The 5,483-nt window shown below is 56.0% G+C and overlaps 1 pseudogene; it reads left to right on the top strand.

The window, feature by feature from the left end:
• Nucleotides 1-355: 355 nt before the first annotated feature.
• On the top strand, nucleotides 356-2,375 carry LOC147315274 (uncharacterized; annotated as a pseudogene).
• The last annotated feature ends 3,108 nt before the right edge of the window (nucleotides 2,376-5,483 follow it).

Raw genomic sequence — 5,483 nt, 5'->3', positions numbered from 1 at the left:
CGTCAGGTTAATCAGGTCCAGCTGTTTCCCCCACCTGTGTGTGATTTCCCAGTGTCTCTCTGTGGTACTTATAGTGTGTGTTTTCCTCTGCTCCTCGTCGCGTCGTCTGTGTTTATACCCTGTGAAATCCCCTGCGTCCTCTCCCTGCTGTTCTCCCTTCATGTTCAGGTTTGCCACTCCTTTGTGTAGTTTCGCCCAGTTTAGTTCATCCTTAGTTCTGTTTTGCCATCTCCACTTTATGTTTGGTATTGTCAATAAATCGCCTTCATATCTGAGTAAGTGCTGCATTTGAGTCCTCCTTCCACTCTTCACACGGCCGCTGACCCGGACCGTGACAGTACGACGCGACCACGAGATGGACCCAGCAGCGCTTAATCCGTCCAAGGAGCTACGGGAGAATCTAATCGATGCCACACAGGAGCTTATCGACCTGTGGCTGGAAAACCCGGGTGGCACGTCCCAGCACGCTATAGAGAGGCGGCTACAGCGTCTGGTGACCGGTCTCCCATGGCTTCTAGGCTCGCTTTGTTCGTGGGAGCGGGAGTTTCTCCTTTTGGATCTTGGACTTCACCCCCCGTCTGCATTCCCTTTCGAGCAGCCCGATGCGGTGAGTGAGCGGGACGCTTTGGCTTCCCCAGATTCCGGGACTTTGTTTTCTGGGGCTATTCAGAGCGGGATGAGAGACAGTATGGATCGCTTACCTACCTTCGTGGTAACGGATCCTTCCCAAGTGGGCGTCTACAAACCCTCTGCAAAACTGACAGACTGTGTCTCTGCCGCCCCTTCTGAGCCAGGACTTTTTCGCCATTCTCCGGCTCAGTTCTGTGTCCAGCCACAAGCTTCCCGGTCTGTAGCTCAACCGTTAGCCTCCCTAAGGCCACAATTACCTGTTCTGCCGCCGCTCCAGTTAGCCACTCAGCCACCACCACCGCTAGCATCGCTACAACCCATAGTTCAGTTAATGGCTGAGTCACAATATTCACACTGTTTTTCCACCGCTGTTTCTAAGCAGGGAGATGAACTGTTTTACAACGGACCTGTTCCTCAAAAGCTGGCAACATTAGAGACTGTTGCTCACTCCGGGGCTTCCTCAGAGGCTGGGTTACTGCCCTCAGCTTACTCTGGACCCCTGGAGGCCAAGATGCCAGCTGTGAACTGCACCGGGCTGTCACTGCCTGAGCAGGGTCAGTGATCTGCGCAGCTGCAGCCCTCCGTATGTGTGCCGGAGGCCCATGTGCCTACTGGTTTTGTTTCATGTGTGCCGGAGGCCCACGTGCCTACTGGTTTTGTTTCATGTGTGCCGGAGGCCCACGTGCCTACTGGTTTTGTTTTGTGTGTGCCGGAGGCCCCGGTGCCCGCTGGTTCTGCGGCTGTTTTCGCTGGGGGCCCCGAGGAGCCCGTCCAGCCTCCTGTTTCGCCCGCTGGGGGGCCCGAGGAGCCCGTCCAGCCTCCTGCTTCGCCTGCTGGGGGGCCCGAGGAGCCCGTCCAGCCTCCTGCTTCGCCTGCTGGGGGGCCCGAGGAGCCCGTCCAGCCTCATGCCACACCGACTGCCACGTCGGCTGGGGGGCCCGAGGAGCCCGTCCGGCCTCATGCCACACCGGCTGCCACGTCGGCTGGGGGGCCCGAGGAGCCCGTCCGGCCTCCTGTGGCTGCTTCTCCACCTGTGGCTGCTTCTCCACCTGTGGCTGCAGCACCGCCTCCTGCAGTACCACCACCGGCAGTGCTACCGCCTGCTACGGCCACACCTCAGCCTGAGGACCCATCCTCACCTGGCCCGGCTTCATCCTCACCTGGCCCAGCTTCATCCTCGCCTGGCCCAGCTTCAGCTTCAGCCTCGCCTGGCCCAGCTTCAGCTTCAGCCTCACCTGGTCCAGCTTCATCCTCGCCTGGTCCAGCTTCAGCTTCAGCCTCACCTGGTCCAGCTTCATCCTCGCCTGGTCCAGCTTCAGCTTCAGCCTCACCTGGTCCAGCTTCATCCTCAGCTTCAGCCTCGCCTGGTCCAGCTTCAGCTCCAGCGTCAGCTTCGCCTGGTCCAGTTTCAGCGTCAGCTTCATCCTCGCCTGGCCCGGCTTCAGCTACAGCTTCGTCCTCGCCCGGCCCAGCTTCACCCTCGTCTGGTCCAGCCTTCGTGTCTGCATCCTCGTCTGGTCCAGCCTTCGTGTCTGCATCCTCGTCTGGTCCAGCCTTCGTGTCCGCATCATCGCCTGCAGCAGCGTCTTCATCATCTTCGCCTGCGGCGGCTTCATCATCTTCGCCTGCTGCGGCCCCGGCTTCCGTGCCTTCAGCCTCGCCTGGCCCGGCCTCGTTTGGGTCTGGAGCTAAACGGCCGTTTTCTAGACCACTGGCTAGGCTACTGGCCGGGCGCCGTCGCCTGACTGGCCGCCGTTGCCTTCCGCACGGCCGGCCCCCGGACCGCCATTGCCTGAGCGGCCGCTGTTGCCTTCCGCACGGCCGGCCCCCGGACCCTCTTCGCCTGAGTGGCCGCCGTTGCCTTCCGCACGGCCGGCCCCCGGACCGCCGTTGCCTTCTGCACGGCCGGCCTCCTGGACCTTTTGCGCGCCACCACGGCCTTCTTCGTGGCCGGCCTCCTGAACTGTCCCATCCTGGCCTCCTGTGTTATCGGGCCCCGGGCCGGCCACCTGAACTGTGTTTCGGACTCTGCTCCCCTGTGAGTTTTGTGTGCCTTTTTTTGGGACTCTGGGGCCTCCATCTTTGGTCATGGCCCGATCCCTCCGTCCTGGGCCCCCTGCCGCCCGCCCGGATCTGGTGGTGTGTTTCTGTGGCTGTCGGGGGCCAGCCCTTGAGGGGGGGGGGGGGTACTGTCATGGTCCTGTGGCCATGGCTCAGTGACTTTGTGTTTATGTTCTTTATTGTTATTACTTTCATTATTATTCGTGGCTGTTTTAGGATGGTTTGTGTTTGGGATTTTAGATACTGGGTTCTGGGTTTGTGCTCCCTCTATTGGTCCCTGGTGTTAGTGTTCCCCTGTCTCGTCAGGTTAATCAGGTCCAGCTGTTTCCCCCACCTGTGTGTGATTTCCCAGTGTCTCTCTGTGTACTTATAGTGTGTGTTTTCCTCTGCTCCTCATCGCATCGTCTGTGTTTATACCCTGTGAAATCCCCTGCGTGCTCTCCCTGCTGTTCTCCCTTCATGTTCAGGTTTGCCACTCCTTTGTGTAGTTTCGCCCAGTTTAGTTCATCCTTAGTTCTGTTTTGCCATCTCCACTTTATGTTTGGTATTGTCAATAAATCGCCTTCATATCTGAGTAAGTGCTGCATTTCAAGGTTCAAGGTTCAAGGTTCTAGGTTCTTTATTATTTGTCACATGCATAGTTATACAAGTATAACACACAGTGAAATGTAGCCTGACACACTCCTCGACATGTGCAAAAATTGGGGGGGGGGGGGGGGGGGGTGTAGAGGAAGAACATTATATATATATATATATATATATATATATATATATATATATATATATATATATATATACACATATAGTATATACACTGGGTGAATGTGCAGTAGTAGCAGCAAGCAGGTGAATTCTGTACATTAATATGAATAGATATCTGACTATTTTACAGGATAGACAATATAAACATATTTAAAATTAAAGGAATTGGAATGTACATTGTGCCTTGGTTTAGTGTCTGGAAGAGTCCTGACTCAGTCAATTATAGATGATTTGAGAGGGCGGGTGTGTGTGTTTAGGGCACGGATGGCTTGGGGATAGAAGCTCCTCTTGAGTCTCTCTGTCCTTGCCCGGAAGATGCGGAACCTTCTACCAGATTGCAGAAGTTGGAACAGTTTGTTGCCAGGATGGGACGGGTCCTTCAGTATCTGCGCTGCTCTAGTCCGGCATCTCCTGGTGTAGGTGTCCTGAAGCGGGGGGAGAGCAATCCTGCAGCAGCGTTCTGCTGTACGGATCACTCTCTGGAGAGCTTTTTGGTCCTTCACACAGCTGTTCCCGAACCACGATGTCATGTTCTGTGTGAGGATGCTCTCCACAGCGCCTGTATAGAAAATCCTGAGGATCTTTGGAGAGACCCTGAACTTCCTCAGTTGTCGTAGGTGATACAGGCGCTGCCTAGCCTTTTTGGTCTGGACCTGAATGTGGGCAGGCCTTGTCAGGTCTGAGGAGATGTGGACACCAAGATACTTGAAGGACTGCACCCTCTCCACTGGAGCTCCATTGATGATGATGGGCTTGTAGTCTCTGTGCTGACCCCTTCTGAAGTCCACCACCAGCTCCTTGGTCTTGCTGACGTTCAGCTGGAGGTGGTTGTCCTGGCACCACGATGCCAGATTCTTCACTTCATCCATGTAGGCCATCTCATCGTTGTTGGAGATGGCACCCAACACCACTGTGTCGTCAGCAAACTTCACAATGGTGTTGGAGCCATGGGTGGCCACACAGTCTGAAGTGTAGAGGGAGTAGAGCAGTGGCGAGAGGACACATCCCTGAGATGCTCCTGTGTTGATGGTGATGCTGTTGGAGAAGCACCTGCCCACCCTCACCACCTGAGTTCTGCCAGTGAGGAAGTCCAACACCCATGCACACAGACGGCTGTTAAGTCCCAGATCCCTCAGCTTTGTGAACAGTCTGCAGGGCACTATTGTGTTAAACGCTGAACTGTAATCAACAAACAGCATTCGCACATAGTTACCCTGTTTCTTGTCCACGTGGCTGAGAGTGGTGTGTAGGACGTGGGCGATGGCATCCTCTGTGGATCTGTTGGATCTGTAGGCGAACTGCAGCGGATCATTGGTGTCTGGGATGGAGGAGGAGATGATGTTCTTCAGCAGCCTCTCAAACACCTTCATTACTACCGAGGTCAGTGCAACTGGCTGGTAATCGTTCAGGGATGAGGGTTTGCTGTTCTTGGGCACAGGGATGATGGTGGATCTTTTGAAGCATGTGGGGACCACAGACTTCGCCAGGGACTCGTTGAAGATGTAAGTGAACACACCTGCTAGCTGGTCAGCACAGCAGCGCAGCAGACGGCCGGTGATGCCGTCTGGCCCCGCCGCTTTCCTTGTGTTCACTCTCCTCAGTGCCGCTCGGACGTCATGCTCCGCGATGCTGGTCACCGGTCTCTCGCTGATGACGTCACTGTCCTCGGTAGTCAGGCGGTAGATAGCATTAGCCGCCTGGCTAACCTCGAAATGGGCGTAGAACCGATTCAGCTCGTTGGTGAATGCAGAGTCGGCATTGATCGGCGCAGTGTCCCTGGCTTTGTAGTCCGTAATGGTGCGTAGTCCGTGCCACATACTCCGTGTGTCGCCCTGGTGGAAGCGGGACTCCACACGTTCCCGGTACCGGCGTTTGGCATCTCTCACCGCGCGCCGCGCGCCGTATGAGGCCGCTTTGTAGGCGCTCATATCGCCAGTGGCGAGACCTGCGTTGTAGGAGGCGGTCCTGGCGTTTACTGCAGTGCGGATCGATCTGTCCATCCACGGTTTCTGGTTTGGGAATGTGGTGAC

Source organism: Aulonocara sp. 'chitande type north' Nkhata Bay, linkage group LG14 (genome assembly GCF_057382095.1).
Source record: "Aulonocara sp. 'chitande type north' Nkhata Bay isolate Kocher_YH1m ecotype deep benthic linkage group LG14, A_spYH_male_GT1.1, whole genome shotgun sequence".
Classification (NCBI taxonomy): domain Eukaryota; kingdom Metazoa; phylum Chordata; class Actinopteri; order Cichliformes; family Cichlidae; genus Aulonocara; species Aulonocara sp. 'chitande type north' Nkhata Bay.
The sequence above is the reverse complement of the archived record's forward strand: the minus strand, read 5'-3'. Positions and strand labels throughout refer to the sequence as shown.